Genomic DNA, 19667 nt, shown 5'->3' with positions numbered 1-19667 from the left:
AGTTTGAAATACCTGAGAAAATAATTTCCAGATAAACATCAAAGTCTTTAACAGGAAATAGATGCTCAGTTTAGACCGTGTCAAGAGTCGATTAAACGAACGTCTGGTCGTTTGTGAAAGACGATGGTACGTGTACGGGATTCGATGAGAAGAAAATTCAATTTACACACTTGTATCTTAATACGTAGAGTTGGTAATTTATACAGCAGTAGATTATGGTCGCGGTGACGATTAATCTCCCTTGAAATGAACGTGAGAGGCAAACCCAACGCTGGGACGACCCTTGACACCGCGATAAGGGATGGTCGTGTGGTAACGTTCATACGCATAAATTGCCTACACGCGCAAATCTAACGAGCCTTGCGATAACGCGTAATCGGAGTTCGAGCTGTTGCATTCACGTCTCTATCTTGTTTTCGAGAAAATCGTGCTCCGTGGTGAACGGCATTATGATCGAAAAATAACGTGTATCATGTAACAAGTGGTTATAAATGTTTAATAATTGATATCTCTCCTCGGATATTTTATCAGAATTCACGACGTTATTCAATTCGTTCGATATTGGTGACATTAATTAATTTTCACTCCTTTTCCCCGCTATAATACCATTTATTTCAATTACAGTGGAAACTTTTTACAAGCTTCTGGTAAAATTAGCATAGAACAACCTTGTACGAACAGAGCTCCAGCAATCATTTTTTATGGCTTTATAGCTAGCGTCAGACCTACAATACTCAGCTATGTTTCATCGAAAAAGGCAGAAAGAGGGAGGGAAGGAATAAAAATGGAGGAAACAAGCCACTGAAATGAAAAGCAAATAAATCAAAAACTGCACAAAAGGCTTCCTTTCATTTTTCGTATCTTTAAAAGTCGGGTCTTTCGCTTAATCTACCAGTAAAAGTACATAAAAGAAATCGAAAATTCCTACTTTGTGGTTGGTCGTGATGCAAAGCACGTTCCTATAAGCTGGAAGTCAAAACGGAAACCGTTTATCGGCCAATAAAACGGGTCGTTCCGGTGACCATAAACGGCCGCGACGCTAGCTCTAATTCATCCTAAGATCATTCCTGGACGAATTTACTCGCGTACATGAGGAGGGTTCGCCGATGGTCGTCGACTGCGCCTGCACTCGTGAGCGCATCGCTTCGAAGAGGCGCGTATTAATGCGCACGACGGCGGAGGAAGGGCTTTTCGAAGGCCCTGGACTCCATTCAAATTCGATTCCCTTGTACAGTTAATCCTCTTTTGCCATGCCAACAGCTGCGTGTACGACGGGACACGCAGCTGATCATTAATTATTTGTGGCCACGGATTAACGGGCCAAGCGAGCGCGACTCGATTAACCTCATCTCTGTTACTCTTCTCGCGATTCGTCGACACTTCTGGGAAATGAGTCGAGCAGAGAGAATGTTCGGTAAATGCGAAGGGGTTTCCGGGCTCTCTGGGTGCGAGGATAATGTCGAGCAAGCGAGGATTTTAGGCAGGACAAACGATTGGTTTGATAGTTTCTGGAGCGATAGATAAAGGACATTTTGTGATTTAAGTAGTGCAATGGTTGGAATGTCAATTGTCGTTGTTCGAGTGGAATAACATACCTATCGATGAATTAGTTTAAACGACAATCTTTTGTAACAATAACGTTAGTACGTGATGGTTAAATATCGAATTAATTCTGGAACATAACATTCGTAATTTTTACGTCTGACAAAATTTGAATTTGTTACAAATTATCATCGATTCTTAGAGATAGGTAGATTTACGATAAAGCGTGCTATATAAATGTCAACATTTTTGGAGAAAGTTGTAAATACGAATATTTCGGAGAAATATCGGACAACGTTTGTTCGTTTTACGTTTGTAAGAGCAAAAATATGTATGGTAGTAGAAAGACGTAGCATGTCCCAAAAATGTAGGACATATTTACATGTCTACCTATCAGAAGGTACACAGATATGTGTTTTCAGTTGATAGCACTAAAAGCGGTTAATACATAATGCTTGTCAGTTCTTCACGTTTCAAAATTTTGTATAGCAATAGTACAAAATAAGGAAGTTTCGTAGAAAACATCTAGAGAAATATTATTTATATATCTAGACGATATATAAATATAGTCGATAAAAATATTACGGAATCGCTTCTCTTTCTTACTCCTGGTCTTTAATTTATAATATCGCTATTTAATTATGTACGACATGAAATATTTCTCGAGTAATTATTTCAATGTATCCACTTTGTTTTTGGAAAATTTCCCGAAACGACTGACCGTCTTCTATATTCGATCAATACCCCGGAAGACCGACTGTCTTCTCAACTTCTTGCCACATTGTAATTGTCAGGTACTTGTAATCGTACAATTTATTAATCGTATCGTTTAAAACACTTTCTTTGCCCTTTCACACGCCGAACAACATTTTACTTGCTATAAAACAAATATCGATAAGCATCGCATCGGTGTAGATTTCATACACTCGAACGCCTCACGGTTCAGCAAACAAACCCCCTACGCTGAACGTCCGCGTAACATATTTTCCTCGTTTCGCGCTCCAGATTCAGCCCCTGTAACGGGGATATCGACGCTCAATTAAAGATCACCCCACACTCGTGGCAGAGCGCGTGTATCGCGTCAGAGCGACGAAACGAGGCGGCTTCGGGATAATAGCGGCCTCGTAAAGCCTCGTGGACGCTGTTGAAATAATATTTTCACTAGGGCGGCTGTCCGCGGTACGTCGTAAGCTCGCGATATCGCTGTTTTTCGACGAGGCTGATCCGTCGTGAATCGTCAGCCCCATGACACCGTCTGTGAACCATTGACGTTGTAGTCGATGCGAGATATTTTATGAAATTCCAAATTTTCACCCGCTTCGATGTTATGTAATATGACGTTAATTAGTATGTACTGTTGCTTTGATATTACATATTAATAGTTGTTTTAATATTAAATATTAATAGTTGGTATTGATATTATATAGCTCTTTTCTCATCGGTAAAGAAAGTTCTTCCGAGTGGCTCGTGTTTCATCGAATACGAGAATTTACAAAAGATGTTAGTTTGGAGTGAAATATCTATCGAAATAAGAACGATCGTTATTGATATTTGCAGAATTAATTTCGAATTAATAACATAAATTAGCAGAAGACCTAGCATAGATACAGCTGAGAAAGTGATTCTAAACTTCCACGTAACAACGTCTTCCAACAGATCGAATCACGGAAATTACACTGCATGCCTGGACATCGTCGTTGGATCTTACTGTCATGTTAAATATAGATTCGACAGAAGACGATAGAAGTCTGTATGTCCAGGACCTGTCTGCCACGATGTCGCGGCCGGAAATCTCGACCGAAGACGGTTTCCGTCACGGTCGATCGATCGCGGCATTATGAAGCTGATTTTTTCTTCGATAGCGGTTTCTCAAGGCTATTAAATCGTCGAACGAACTCGGAATAACGATTGCAAAAATCCTCTAGCGAGTGGAGTAGATTTCCTGTGAATGTACTAACACGTGTAACCTGATAATAACGTATTATAGTCCATTTTAAAAATTAAATATCGACAGTATAGGCAGGCTAAAGATCATTTAAATGCCTGAGTTCAAAGTACATAATATTATAGATTGCAGGACAAAAAGCACCATTTTTATTTGAATCAGATTCGTTCACTCGGCGTGCCGAACCTTTCTTGCTATTTTTAAATCTAAGGGAAATTTTTCCTCAAAATCTCAAATTTATACTTAACTGCTAACAGCACATATTGAGAAAAAGGATTCAAGAAGGTCTAAAAACTTCTTCCATCTGTCATTCCAATCTCTCTCAAATCTCAAACTATTAATTCCAATGCAAATCTCGACCACGCCTGGATCTTTTAATCCCCAAGGTCATCCATTACTCAGCCTCCTTATTTCAATATTCCTTGGCAAAAAATTCATCTGTTCCACCGCGATACTTCTGCCATTTGTCCCGTTTCTCTCTGACTTTTTTACCCCTCTATGAAACCGACTTTTTCTCGTAGCCAGAACCAGAACGATCTCTCGTACGAGGATGTCGACGGCTAAACGACCAGAGCACTTTGCTCGCGATGCTTTTCGCGGATCGTTTCGCTAGCTCGTGGCTTGTGGTGGTTTTTACACGGTTCTGGTTCGCGAGACTGGAGGCCACACGAGTTTGTGTGGGCCGCCGTAGCCACGGGGTTCCAAGGACGAGATCCGTGGATCGTTTGACTGTCAGCACGAGGAAACATGCGTGTCGCATGAGGCGTCGTGACGCCGCACCGGCCCGCAGAACGGAAGACGTTTCCCTGAATTGTGTTCCCACAAGTGTGTATACAGCTTTTCCCCCCGGGAGCGCGTTGTCTACGTGTTATCGCCGAAACAAGATGCTGCTTATCGTCGCGTCCGCTCTTCTCTCTGAAGCACACCTTCCGTCCTCGTGGCGCGAGATAACCGAAAGGGACGACGAGTTAAGGGCCCACGTAAATCTCACCCGTGCCGGCAGGCTTTCAGTTTTTCGCTCCCTCCGCCGTTCTTAGTCAAATCGCGCCACGTTTGTCGGAATTTTAACTAAAAAATGTCGTGTGCCCTTTCTTATTCCTGGAAATCGATGGAATTTTAAATGAGAATGTTAGAGATATTAACGCGATTGGTTTGCGAATGATTTCATTGTGTTCGATGTATTTTTGATACTGTGACTTTTACAAGACGAGCTTTGATATTTCCTTGACGAGTAGTAATGGAAATGAAACCTACTTTGTCTAAATCCGTTATAACGAATCCGACATTTTGGACATTTCAGATATTTTTGTTTAATAAAAAAATAGTATTGGAACAGTATACATAATTTGTTTTTAATAATTCTAAATTGTGTTACGAATCAATCTGATTTTATGGAATTAGAACTATAATTCGTACCATAAGGGTGGCTCAGTACCGCAAGCAAAAGGTTGAAGTTCTCTTTTTTTAGTCACTAAGAAAAAGTGTTGTACGGTCTTCATACAGGCATTCAAACTTTTTAACTCTTCGTGCAACTCCATTTCGCTTCTTCTTAACTTTAGCTCTTTAATTTCTTCAATTTCTAAATTTCCTTTCTCAGTTTACCGAAGACAAGCTACCGATCGATTACAGACTATTCCGATAAATCAGGCGAATCGCGAAAAATCAAGATCGTTTACGAGACGCGCATTGTCGCATGCAGAATTTACACGGTGGCGAGAGACGTTAAATGGAAACATAAATTGCCGCGTGTTTACGACGCCCACACACGGCGCTCCAATCTTAGCAATATCCTCGCTGCTTCTTTTCCTCTCTATTCGCCCCTCCAATGAATCCGCACACTCATTCCCGAATTATTCTCGTTTAACGCTGTTCCTTTGATTTTCGAGAGCAAGTAGTCGCGAATAACGCGGCTGAAGCAACATTTACGTGGTTAGACTAGAGTTAACCTCATGGCGAGATCGATCGGCCGGCAACCCCTTGCTCGAGGGTCCATTAGGACACACGAGTGATAAGTGGAGTGTATGGGGTACTGATGTCTTCCTGTTCTTTGTGCAACTCCGCTTGGACCAGGTGATTCACGAGAATAGGGTGGAAAAGAGACGTGGACAGTGGAGGATGACATTTGGTCGTTACCATTAGTGTATGTGTACTGTGGATGATGTGGGTTCTCTATCCTGTGAATAATGGTAGTAGACGTAGACAGACTTTTGGATGATTGTGTTGGTCTTTTGGTAATGTTTCCACGCTTTTGCATTATCTATGGCTCGTGCGTTTGGAGTAATTTCACTTTTGAGGAAATTTATTAGTATTTTTATTTATTTTCACGGGAGACTTTAGATTGTGAAATATCCCTAGAAATGTCAAGCTACTTCCTCGTGTTCATGTCCATAAAGTACGTAAGCGTCGTATATTATACTTTTATCTATGAGCGCGAGTAGTTCTTCGAAACCATAAAATTATCCAACTAGTCTTGGAAAGTATAACGAACTCAGGTTGTCCAATCTAAATTCCAGCCGATACACCGACTGTCTGTAAGCTATAAGGAGTAAAAATATGTTTTATTAACGTGGTGCGAGATCGTGCAAAAAACTTTACGAAGTTGTTTTCACTTGCATCATTCAAACGTAAAAGATAGATCGATTTGATCCAAAACAAGATCTAATAAAATGGTATTGACGTAGCGATGGTAAATGACTTGAGTAACGTAATTGCTTCTTTCTTTATGACCGCGCTTAAGTCGGAGATTACTCTAATTAACGATTTTATATCCACGCCTGGTTGAAATGGCAGAAATGCTGAAAGATTTCTACAAGAGTTGGGAATCCGAAGACTTTCGAGCCTTCCCAGATATCCAAGCTCTTTAGCCCAATTAAATCTATTAAGATTCTTCAAGAATTACAAGGCTCTTAACGTCTCTCAAATATTTAATATAACAAATTTGCACGAACAAAGAATCGAGCTTACGTTAATGGAACAATTTACTAAAATATATATATTTACTCGAACGTTAAATAGGCTATTATTTATCTATATAGAATATATATCGTATAAACAATAATCCAAGAGAAAAGAGCAAAACTACAACGAGTCATAAAATATCTATACTTTAAAAAATTGTCTCTAAAATTATTTTCTATGCCTAGAAGTACAAAGTACCAATATTATTTATATAGCTCATGTGTATGTGCGTATATGTGGCGAATAATAAAAATAGTAATAAAAATGGCGATGATACGTGTATCATTATTAATAAATATCGGTGTAAATTATCGTTTCAGTTTCGCTGTTATATTGCGCTCTAACGAGCTCAAGTCGAAGGATTTAAATTATGACCGACGAGAACTCAGAGGGAACAACAGTTTAAAACGTATATGAAAAGATACATGTACGAAGTGCAGTAACGAGACGGAAAATGAGAATGATCGCCTATAGCTGGTAGATATGGAAAGAAAATCGTATTTCTTGTGGGATGTCGTAATACCTTCGCGAACAAGGATATACATATTATATGCAGGGTGAGGCACTTAAATGGATAGTAAATCTTTATTATTTATGGATAGATGAAGAAAGCATGTGGAAAAAATTGCACTGTTTAAGAATGTAGCGAAATTATTTTTAAATGAGCACAAGTTGTAATAAAAAAATAAATTATGGGAAGCTGTTCGTTAGAATTTAAAAAGAAATTTTAAAAGTACTCCTTCGATAAAGATTATTCTTTATATCATACGTCAAGAGGAACGTATGTTTATAATATAAGCAACTTTTTGATCTTTTTATAAAGATCGCGACAAAAATGCAACAGCCTGATTATTATGTAGCAGATGTAGACTGGAAGAAAAACCAATCTACTCTTGCGTAATAACAGGTTATTCATCAGAAGTACCTGAACAAATTACACGTATGGATAAGAACAAGATTGTGACAACTTTTATCAAATAATTTTTTTACATATGCGCGTTAATAAGTGCGTGTCGTTAATAAACGATGCAGAGAATAATTACGATCTGTACTACTATAATAGTCTACTATATCGTAGAAAGACCTTAAATTTTTTAGCTGCAGAAGTAATTATACACTTCCTTAAAGACATAGGTTCATAAACCATAGCAATTGAATTTTTTCTTATTCATACATGTATTCATAGGTCAAAAGAATGGATTTTAGGTAATGCATTACATATACATGTATACATATGTAATACATAGGTGATATAGGAGAACAGGCAATTTAAAGATTCAAACGAATTTATAAAGCAAATGTGTAATCTTTTTTTCGAATTCTTTTCGCCAATAGACTTTAGAAGTAATGGTCGAAATATTTTTGCCAGGAATTTTCGAATGCAAAAGCTAAAGCTTGAATCGTGCTTGGAAGCTCAGGTCAAGGGTATGGTTCCCATAAAGCTGTCACTTCTTTCCTGGCACTTAGTTACGCCGGTTCCTTGGGATTCTTTTTTTTAGAAACATCACAGTGGGAAAACCTCGAGTCACAAATCATACAATTTTTTTCCTCTGATGCCATGCTAGGGTAGAGAAAAATGAATTCAACGATGCTTGACGATTTACTGTTGCGGTCACCCGCTTTCAATATATTTCAATAACGTGACCTGGAAACATTTTTTGTCTATTTTAAAAAGGTTTATCTATAATTCTTGTTTAATCAAAAAATGCAGCGTGTCTCAATCTGATCTATTTCCAGAGCTATTCGTTATTTAAGAAGGATGTTTGAAATACTAGGTCCTCTCTGCTAATATTCATTGATAATAATTAATAACGATTTCATTACAGAATATGTATAGATAGCTTTAATGCGACTAAATATGGTACTACTTTTTTTAGACATAAGCTTTAAGAACAACTTATTCTAGACTAGACATTCATTTCAATCTTCTTTTCTAATTACGATTTTAATTAAAACAATGTTCTCTATGCCATTACCCGTTCATAACGCATAATATACGAATAGTAATAAGTAATTAAATTAAAATAGTGTTACTCGTACAACATAAAACTAAAACTCTCCATTAAAAATATATCTTTCTCTCATACTAAAAAAACCATTACTTTTAATTACACGTTCTCCGCATATTCATTAGGAATAATATATATGAATTTTATTTGGTCACGTTAAAGAGAACGAATAATATTTCTACTGTAATATAGTCGTGTTTCCAATTCGTATGTGTATGTAATATAACACCACTCTTGTCCCTCGCTGTTGTAAACATTTCCTATAGCTCATAGTTTTTTCTAGAAATTCGTCGGCTCGAATGCGATAGACTTGCAACCGGGCTGAACATCCCCACCACTTTACATAATTCGCTCGGTGAGACAAACAGCGGCGCGGTGTGGCATTCGTAGGTCGAAGATCGTGTCGTTCAGGCGTATCAACTCGCGGCAGGTACATAATTACGTAGAATTTCCGTCGTTGCTGTCTTTGTATTACTACCGTTATTCTGCTGTTTTTACACTGTACTATTTGGTTTGCTTAATTAATACGCATTATTTTAGTTATTAATTGATTAAAATGACAGTTGAATAGCCTCTGCATTTTTCGGTTGTTCTTTTTTCTTCGATCGTGTATTTGGTCATTAGAGTTACCAATAGCTTGTATTCTTGCTTTTGACACAGATTTTGATTTGATTATTGTTTGATTTTAATATAATATTCTTTTTAATTTCGAATATTTGTTCCAAATTGTTGATTCTCTCTTTTGCAGGTTATTGGCGTCAGTTAAGAAGACATATTGGCGCCAAGAAACAGGAATTCCAATATGGACGCCATAACGGTCAATGTTTAATTTAATGCTTTTTCATCGAGATGGATAAGTTTATATTGCCCTTTCATTGAATCATTGGTAATTTTTGGTATACAATTATTTACCTTATAATACATATTTCATCCCTGATCTTATGATTCGTTGTTCATGTGTAATATAGTAGAACAATGAATAACTTTGTGTTTTTCGAGAATACCGACATGAAATTAGAAAAGACTATAGAAATTACTTTGCTATGTCGAATATTATGAATGATTTATTTATTTGAGATAAATTATCGGAATATTATTTCATTATTTCAATGCCAATACTAAACAGACTTCCAAATAGTTGAACAAAGCGAATTACTAGACAAGTTTTCAAATTTAAAGTAGATTTGTCAAATTTTGTTACATATAAGCAAGAAATTGAGCTAGCCTAGAGTATAATCTTTGAAATCGATTATATTATATTAACATACATTTATTTATAGCATCTCTAAATGTTTAAAAATATTGCATATTCTCAAGTAATATTTTCTACTTATTCGCATGTTACAAATACATATTTCATTTGCGTAATATTCATTATGATACTTTGAGAAATGAATGACAACAACGTAATTTGTCTTCGATCGCTTTATAAAAACAGCAGTATTTTCAAAATAACTCGATAGACAACAACAAAAGAAAAAACGCATGAAAGCAAAACATATCTTACTTATTCCCCTACTCCCCTCCGCCTCTCTACTAACGTAGATTTGTTTTCAGAGAATGTTCGTGACAACGTGCAATGCGGTTGATAGAGTCAATGTTTGCAACGCAATAGTTTCTTTTTAATATTCTTTAGAGCACAATAGCTCTTATTAAATTTAATTGCAATAGTCATACGCGAAATTAGATTCAGTGTTTGTTCGGCGTTTTATTTAAACGAGCGCGTTAATAGTACTTTATTTTTCTTTTTTTTATTTATACTCTTTTTTTAAATACTATTCGTTTTCGGCATTAGAATCAATGCTCAAGAGGATAAAACCTTTCCAGGAGTTTAAGAGTGTAAGTATTATTTTTTTGTAATTTAAATTTGAAATAAAGTTTTAAAGTTTTAATATTGAATTAGAAGAAAGACGTTTAACATGGTTCAGAAATTATTAGATTTCCAATTCCTAGATCTTGAACTGTTGAGTTAGAGTTGCAATTCTTCTAGTAATTAGGAATTATTAGAAGAGAAATTTTTTTGTTCAATAAATTATAACGTTCCATATTTTATTATTTATATTTTATATTACATTATATACAGATCTACTGTCTACCACTTACCAGTTCTTTGAGAGGATCAAATGATGCTTCAAAAGCCAAGTATGTAAGTATCTTTGTATATTTTTCTTTAATTGCTAGTCTTTAATTAGAATATGATTAGGGCAAATTTAGAAACTATTAGATTTACAATTTTTGAATACAAAGCTTTTATAATTTTATGTTTAATCTAGATTAGTCTTTCATTACTTCAAATTTCTCAAATAATCATAATGTTTAATAGTAACTTACAGCAATCCATGTTTTGTAACAGATTTTTCACATCCTCCACTTCTCCCATGAGCTTTGATGGTTCTTCCTTGATAATGTCTTCTAGACTATTGCAGCAGTGCTGACAACGTCCTACGCATCTAATTGTAAGTTGCATGCATTTTTGTTCCTCCGGTCACTCAATCATGTCGTAGGATGAAAGGTCCGAATCGGCACGGGTGACTGGTTGTATTACGTAGAATCTTTTTGCCAGCATAGTGACCGCGGGTATTTATTATACCCGCGAGTAGTAATATTTTTGTTTTCTGTATTTTATTTACTAGTTCAGGATAGGTCTTCTTGCACATCGCGTTTTATTGTATTACACATTTATTATAATACGTTTTATTATATTTATTATGTTACATACGATACTACATTGACGAGTTACACTTTATATTAATGATATTAGTATAATGTGAATAATTAATATGAATCACATACTATTAATAATTTGTTTAACTATCTTTGATTGAAAGTTATTGTTCACCAAGATATATGCAGAAGTTAAATAATAATATTATCCAATAATATTATTAGAAATAATATTGAAAATATTAACGTATGAATTCTTTGATTTTCATATTATGAACACGAGTAAAGTTTAAAACACAAAGGCACTAGAGTTCGCCTTTTTGCACATAAAAATGTGTGAAATTTCATGTGCAAGAAGAAACTTCGCGACAGGCAAATTTTGGAATCAAAGCAACGAGTTTGCAACACTGCTTACATATTTCCAAAAATGTGCTTTGACGAAGAGATCGCCTGAAGTTATTTGCATCAATATTATTAAATAAATTTCTTACTTGTCAGTTTTTTTCTTTTACTGTGATAATTTCAATAATCAAATTAGTAAAGTAGAGTATAAAGTCAATATTATTACATTATTTTGATGCAATTTTAGTCCGGTAGACGTAAAGTAGATGTACTAATCAGTTTTTAGCTCAGGATTTTCAGGTTTAACCCTTTCCGTATTTTTTGCCAGGACTTCACTCACGTGCCCAGGTGTTACTTGAGTGAAGAAAAGGCATTGAGTACGATGACCATAGTTCATAAGCTTATAAATATTTCTTAGCGACTGACGATGCGTTAGTATATCGTGCACGACGTATTTTCCACATTATGTGTGTGTGTGTGTGGTTAGGCTGTGGAATTGCGTCGTTTCAATTATTACTCTATTCGCTGTAACTTTAAATAATAAAAAAACAATTCACAAATATTCGTCCAATCAGATCAAATTATGATAATAACACTAAATTTGTCTAATTTGTAATCATTTATAATAACAACGTCTGTATAAAAGATGTACTTAATCTTTTTGTTATTAATTTTCATAATTAAAATTGAAATTTACGTGTACTTTTATTACGTTTTACGCAATGGTTACTAGCTTTCGTCAGTCGATTTCAGGAAAATGGTACGTAAATTAGAGTGTGCAAGTAGCGTGCTGAACTCGGGTGTCGGAGGCGTCCCGGGACGTGCTCTCTAGTGTAGGCCCTTGCACCCGGGTGGTATGTGAGAGAATCGTGGAGTGAGTGTGTTGGTGTGCTTGTTTTGCCATTTTTAAATATAGGGCTAGGTAGGATAGGTAGCATACTTTCTGGTGTGTCTGTTAATTATAAGTAGGTAGGGCCGGGCAGGTTGGCACAGTCTGTGGTCGGGTAGGCGCGTTTTCGCGTGACCAACCTGTTTCAGGAAATCTAATTTGAAAAATCGTCAGTAAAACTAGAACTACTGGGGAATGCCGCTCGTTTAAGGTTTTACCTATCGGTTTTTTGAATTCCGCGGTCGTGTATCGCTCGAGCACGCACATGCGAATGCTCAATCCATGTGCACTTGAATCAGCTTCTGTGATTTATATTTTTATTTTACCTTTATAAGTTTTTCTTTTGTTTGCGATTAGAAAGACTCGAGCTTAGATTCAAGTTTCAGCGGGCATTGCGCCCGAAAAAAGAAGAGGCTATAAGCCGAAGAGGCCCGGCAAACTGCCATAGAAAAGGGCAACTACTAATGACTCCTCATCTTCTGGATTATCCAGAGCATGGGAAGTCATTCTTGTTACTATTTTGTCACTATGCTCGCTTTTAATATGTGTAATTAATATCTGTTTGAATTAGAGTTGCGAAGTATGTGGTCCAAATTTCGCGCTTTCAAATAGAGTTGCGAAGAAATGTTAAATTCGGTTTGAATTAGAGTTGTGACAGTGTTGATTTCGGTTTGGATTAGTGTTGCGGTAAAATAATAATCGTGTTTGCTTTGGCGTTGCGAATAAAATATCGCGGTAGCTGTTAGTCTTTTTTAGCAATGTTAAAGATTCTAGAATGGAACACTGTGAATTATGGAAAGCAATTAAAGGAAGAAGGAAGAATGATAGTACACAAAAATGTTTGAGTCTCACCTATTGAGAATTTCATTGAGTCCCATGAAGTTTTTATCTATTCTTTTTATAATTTGAGTTTGTTTCAGAAACTAATCATGGAATCAACGAAAGAAGACTCGGATCTCCTATATCCCTTTCCCTCTCTATATTATATTCAGATTGTTAGATAGATAGAAACCATAAAAAAATTATTAGATCTCAATATACGTACATATATAGAGTCTGAATAAAACTTTTAGACTTGTAATGTGTAGGGACTCCACGAAATCTCTAGTTGGTCAGTGATAGAATTAGTAAGGCGAGAAACATGTTTTAAAGTTCGTGAAAAATATTCAATATTTTGAAAGATACGTTTGTTCCATGCAATATCCCTTTCTCGTCCCTTATTACAGTCAGATATTTATAAGATTTATCGAAATCATTAAATTGACGATAGATAGGATAGGTTAGATTTATAATTAGGATTAGGTTTAGATTTATAATTATTGCTTAGAAAAAATCTTATATAGAATAAATACTAAGTATGGGTATTTAATTTTGTTTATCGGTAATTAGTTGCATGGATCTAGTTGGTGTAATAGAAAAGATAGTTCGCGTCGATTTAAGCTTAATAAATGTAACTCTTTGTGAGACGTATTTAATTTTATTTTTGTCTTTTTTCTTGATGTTCTTTTTAACTCTCGATTATTCTACACCTTCCTTTGCAATGAAAGTAAGATATGAAAGTAAAACTCTTGATATATTATAAACAAGCGTCTCACATAGTGTTATATCATTAGTTTAAAATTTAATTTAATTATCTATTTTTATGATTAATTTCCAACTTTTATCTTCAGGATTAGTCTTTCGCGTCGATCTTCCTTATAGCTCCTTTTGCTCCTTTTTCTTTTGTAAAACGATCAAAAAGATGCAACATTTTGCGAATTTACACTGAAAAGAGCATTCGTTTATAAATTGATGTTTTAAATAAATTTTTGTTCGTAAAAGGAGGGTGGATAGGATGTGGTTAGGGTGGGTCTCCACACATAACAACCTCCACGTGATGAGACCTGGGCAATATTATTTGATATAAAATTACTAACTGTATCATCATATGATACATTATTATTTATATAGGAAATAACATGAGCTAATTGGTTGCGTTCGCGATTATATTTTTGTAGAACTTAGAAGATTTATCTGGCTTGTTAGCTCTCATTAATTCCCAAGTAGACGTAGTGGAAACTTGGTGCATTTTTTGCTCGTCTGCAATAAAGTTAATGCTTCTTTTTCATTAAATGGTTTTATTCTCCAAAATAATTCACAAATAAACCACCGGTTGTTAGATCCTCCCTACAACCTCTACGTTACAACTTCCTTTTCACTCTCGTAGCAATCGTCGCTATTAAATTTGCCATCATTAAGACCGTGTTAAATCTGATCGAGCAAGACCTCGAGATTAATGTAAATAGATCCCGACATAACAGAGAAAAGTATCCGCCGATGTTAAAATTAAGTACGAACTAGCTCGTTTGACAAAAGCGAATAAAACGACAAGAAGTAAAAAAAGAAAAGAATCTCTTGGCGCGCCACAATCTCGTCTTTTAATCGAAGGAAACGAGCCGTGAATAATCGATCGGGTTCACGTGATCTGGAGAAAAGCGGCACAAGTAATTTTCACCGGTAGCCTAGAGTGTCGTTTCTCGAGGGGCCGTCGAGCGACGATAAGTTTATAATAAGATTGTAATTACATGTTTTAATAAAGCCAGACGACAAACTGGTTCTCGTGAACGAGAGAGAAGTTCTTTCTCTCTCTCTCTCTTTCTCTTTCTCTCTTTCTATCCTGCTGTCAGGGGATATCGATCCGATTCCCGACGAAACGAGCACCGCAACTTCTTATAATAGCTCCGGCCATTTCAATTAATTCGATTCAACGCCAGGGTTTCGAGTTTCGCGGCCGTCCGACCGGCTGAAGTTTCCGTGCACAGTGCACAAGCCTGGAGAAAAGGAGGGGTTCCGTTTTACGAGCCAACACCATCCAGGCTTGAATTCCGTCGTTAACGTCAACCCCCTTGATCGCCGAGACGAAACAATGATCGATGTCGATTTATCGACGAGCCACGTTTCACCGGGGCTGGGAGGGAGGCTTAATGTTTGCCGTAAATCTGACGCGTTTCGTCTTTATTTTCTTGTTTTTGTCGAGAACAGTGCGGATGTTGATCGATCATCAGTGAAGGATAAGGCCGAGGTAAAGTAATTTTTATTTTAAAACGAACGCTTGTCTCTTCTTTAAGAGATTAAGATTTAACTCCACACGGCTAGTCTGGTTGCTTTGGAATTAAAACACTTGATTGAGTAATTAAAATCCGATTTGAATATTGGAAGCCAAGTTAATAAAGATACAAGAGCGTAGTATTGCTAATTTTACGGAAACGTTAATTAAATAGCGAAGTTGGAAGTTGTTTTATGGACCGTGCGAGAGTGATGTAATATTTCGTTTCAATTTTAACAGTTCACGTTTTCAGCGTGAAATTAATTTATATACCAGCGTTTTTTATGGAGAAATATTTGAACTTTGCTAATAATTAACTCTTTATACAGAAAATAAAAGGAATTGATCCACATGTGGCAATATCGAGTCTCGGTCGTCTCGTGAAATGTGTCAACTTAAAACAATAAAAAGTTTGAGCGAGGGAAACTTCAGTATCGAATATGCAACTTTCCATTATCGCGTAAGTTGTTTCTAAAATACGATCGTTGCGCGATACAATTTTCGCAAGCAACTGGTTCGATACTTGGCTACGGCGTCGAAGCAACTCCCTTCAGGCCCATAATTTCTCACATCGTCGTATTTATTCGTAGTTTGTAGTAGCGAGTTCGAGGAAACGTCGGAAGGAAGAAGAAAATTAAGATCCGGTAATTTGTTATATCTCGACCGGCGATCGTGAGCCATAATTAAGGGAAGATCGAGCGTGATTGTATAATCGGTCTCGACGTGTAAGTGAAAGTCTTGTTCGCGCGTCGTTATAGTTTTCGCACGATCCATCTTGGCCGCCAAGGACCGCTTTGCGTTTAATATCTATCCTCACGATCGACATACAACGCGAATCTTTGCACGCATCGGATATTCAGCTTCGATTAAAAATGATACGAAACACGCTCGTAATTCGTATACTTCATGAACATCATAAAGATCGATGTTTTATGGGTTCGCTTAAAGATTTACCTTGATCATGTTGCTTATTTTCCTTGGCTATATTTATACCCTACAGATTGCAAGCTACCGTGCAATTATACTCTCATATTATATTTGATAAAGATCAATTTTTTGCTTTTATAGTCCGAGTAGATCTTATTTTGAATCGATTGATATCGTTGTCTCTTAAGAGTGATTGTGATAACAAAAATTTATTCTAAATTCTGTACCATTTTTTTGTTACACTTTGAGAAGGTTAATTTTAACTTGTAAATCTTACTCGACAAATGTCATTAACGTATTCCGCAGTGTAAAATAAAAAGTATCAATTAGAAAAAAATGTTCGAAAATTAGATAGCTAAAGACTAAATAGCTACGGCCTAATAATAACGATCGAGGATTAATATTTTAAAAAGTATGATTTTTAGGAGGAACCGAGAGCTCAATTCCTAAAATTTAACATTCCTGATTTTTCCTAAGAGTTCGTCTTCCTCATAAAGAAAGGAGAAGGATCGCTATCTAAATTTTATAAATCACTGATTTAAAAACAGAAAGTAAAGAAGACTTTGGGCAACCGAAAAATACACAGAGCGACGAGCAGTAAATATTCGCGGTGGACCATCGAATTAATTCAACGGGAACACTTTGCGAGAATCGAGTTTCGAATTTCGCGCTATACGAAAACGACGCGACGTCTCGTAAACTGGTCCCGCAGGATCCTGGAGACATAACATGGCGAGTTAATCGCGCTTAAGCGTCGCTCAGTCTAACCAAGTCTAACCAGATTCTGTATCCTTCCTCCAATGACCATTGTTCGTTTTTTCTCTTTGCTCGCTGCAGGAAATTGGGGTTAAAGAGATTTTATCAAGCGGATTTGAAACGATCGAGCGAAAATGTTCCTCGGTGATCGGCACCGGTTGAGAATTTTATTGACTGGAAGATCCAGTGATTATGGAACGCTTTATGGGCTTCATAATCGTACGATCGAAAGAAATTTTATTGATTCTGGCTCGATCGATTAATTATGCCGCGCAACACGGTTTCCATGTAATGAGCAGACTGGTTTATTTCGCTCTCAAGACTCGATCATATCGATCTTGTTTAAGAGGCCTTTAATTACCGAACGACGCTGTAATTGTAATTATAAATGACGTTCGATGCTTTAACAGAGAAGTAAAAATTTAACAGGAAGGTTAAGCTATTTGCTTGTTGTACGAACAAATCGGTGAATACGAGACTGGGGGAGGGTATAATGATCGATGATTTCAGGATTCAGTCTTCGATCATGTTTCTGATACCGAGTTATTATGTTTATATGTTAGTCGTTTATTGATATTCTTCGTGTAATGCGCCATTTATATGCATTGACTGCATTGATCTCTTAAACTTTCCTGTACTTGAAAATCATCGGCATATCTTTGGCACGCTAAAAGCGAAAAGAATGTTAGGCATACTGCTATATGGTAACAGAAACTTGAGCGATTCAAAGAATAAAATATTCAAAAATTCAATCACTGTGATAGCATTCCTCTACATATATCTTTGTAGAAAAATAGCAACTGAACAAGCGCTAACCAATTACACGAATATTAAAATTAGGCAAATATAGAGGTAAAAAATGCGTAAGTGGCTTAAGGAGACGTTCGATAAAACATTCGACGATAATTTATTTACGATAAATGCACCTCCAAGATCGTTTCTTTATAAGCGATTGTTTTTCGAAATTAGTTTTCATTCGGCACAGGTCCAAGCCGTTTTTCAAGATCCCTTTTCGTTGTGATGCAACAAAACCAACGATCGAAACTTTATAAATAGGAAATAGGATTATTAACCATTGTGTGGCTCGCTTTATTTCGCCAACCCCTTGAATCACAGGTACAGAGGCCAGCGTACGCGAAAGTTACAAAGCTTATAGCGCCATAGCGAAAGCGTGTACACACCCTCGCAAACGTTTCGACGTACACCGGTCAAAGAACCTTGCACACGAGGCCGATCGAGGTGCACGGGCGACTCTTAACGTCGGAAGCGGCGTGGATTTATGGCCCGTGTACGATGCTAAATTCGGAGTTATTTTTGCTGCATTTTATGATCCGCGATTCTGGTCACCTTTGTTACCAGCTGGCTGTTTCGTGCCCGAGATCGGAGCTCAGATTGGGGCCGGTTGGTGTACGTTTTGTTTGTCCGTAAATGCGATCGAGCGCCACTCGATTTTTTCGTGGCCATTCGATGGTGACGTCGCGTCTTTCGTATTGTATGCTACTGTTTAAATGGAGTGAAGAGGGTTTTTCGGCTCTTTTTGTGATCGTTTCCATGTATGGTAGCCATTGAAGATAGCGTTTTGGAAGTTAGTGTAAGGTCCAGTGTCAGAATTAGTAGATAGGTAAAGATAGTTGATATTTTCGTAATAGAGAAATACTCGTTTCTTGATTTTCTAATTGAGACATTTTTATCACTTCCTAGCTTCTAAAACGTTTCTCCCTTTTTTCTGACAAGTTTTTTCTGTGGTATCGTTACATGCCAGACACTTGTGCGCACTGATTAATTTCATACCGATACCAATTTCGTTATTAACGTAACGTAGGAAATGTACTATTTCAATAATAAAGTATTTCGATGGTAGAACAATCGAATGGTAGAACGTTTAAATAATAGAAAAGAATATCGGACGACGAAAGCTCCACATATTGGAATTCCAATAACGTCTGTCGTTGGAACTCGTATTTTTTTAAAGTTTCACAAATATTTAGAGTTTCTTACCGAATAAGAGTTTTCTCATCGGTAGAACGTCGAAGAAAAGAATTAATAAGAACGTCGATTAATTTAGTACGACAAAGATAACTGAAATACTTTTCACAGCGACGAAGGATTAGAAAAATCTGAATGTGATGCTTTTTATCGGGAAAGCTATTGTCAGCAGAGCTAACATTCGAATTCAGCGATTTCACGTAAATCTATGGGAACATCGTCCAATATTCTTCCTCTCTATCGCATTCCTCGGAAATGTACCTCTTCTTCTCTTCCGTGGAAACTCATTTCGCCTCGTACACGTGACAGAATCGCCCTGCTGGGACGAGCAATTTCCTGGATTAGGGAAACACCAAGGCAACGTTGTCCAGGTATTGCCAGAGCCCGCAACTACCTCTCGCAATTCTTACTTTGAACAACAAGCAATATGAACGGTGATTGCGAGTTACGCCCGTGTTTTTACCTCGACTTCCGTCCGGAAACGGTCCGGTTTGCAACAAAAAACATTCTTTGGTGTAACAGGAGAATTTAATTTTACGCGTTCAACTTTCTTTGTCGTGCGCG

At 36.7% G+C, this 19667-nt stretch overlaps 2 long non-coding RNA genes across 2 annotated transcripts; both read left to right on the top strand.

Moving 5' to 3' along the window:
- The first annotated feature begins 8754 nt into the window (after positions 1 to 8754).
- LOC117209449 lies at positions 8755 to 10280 on the top strand. Its single transcript, XR_004487919.1, has 3 exons — positions 8755 to 8884; positions 9203 to 9340; positions 10012 to 10280. It is a non-coding gene; the product is annotated as an uncharacterized LOC117209449 (long non-coding RNA).
- A 261-nt stretch (positions 10281 to 10541) lies between these two features.
- On the top strand, positions 10542 to 13627 carry LOC117209441. The gene is made up of 3 exons (XR_004487917.1): positions 10542 to 10600; positions 10808 to 10910; positions 13270 to 13627. It is a non-coding gene; the product is annotated as an uncharacterized LOC117209441 (long non-coding RNA).
- The last annotated feature ends 6040 nt before the right edge of the window (positions 13628 to 19667 follow it).

The sequence above is a fragment of the Bombus bifarius genome, unplaced genomic scaffold, assembly GCF_011952205.1.
Source record: "Bombus bifarius isolate JDL3187 unplaced genomic scaffold, Bbif_JDL3187 scf7180000008176, whole genome shotgun sequence".
In the NCBI taxonomy this organism is placed as follows: domain Eukaryota; kingdom Metazoa; phylum Arthropoda; class Insecta; order Hymenoptera; family Apidae; genus Bombus; species Bombus bifarius.
Note: the sequence above shows the minus strand (reverse complement) of the source record. Positions and strands in the feature narration are given on the sequence as shown.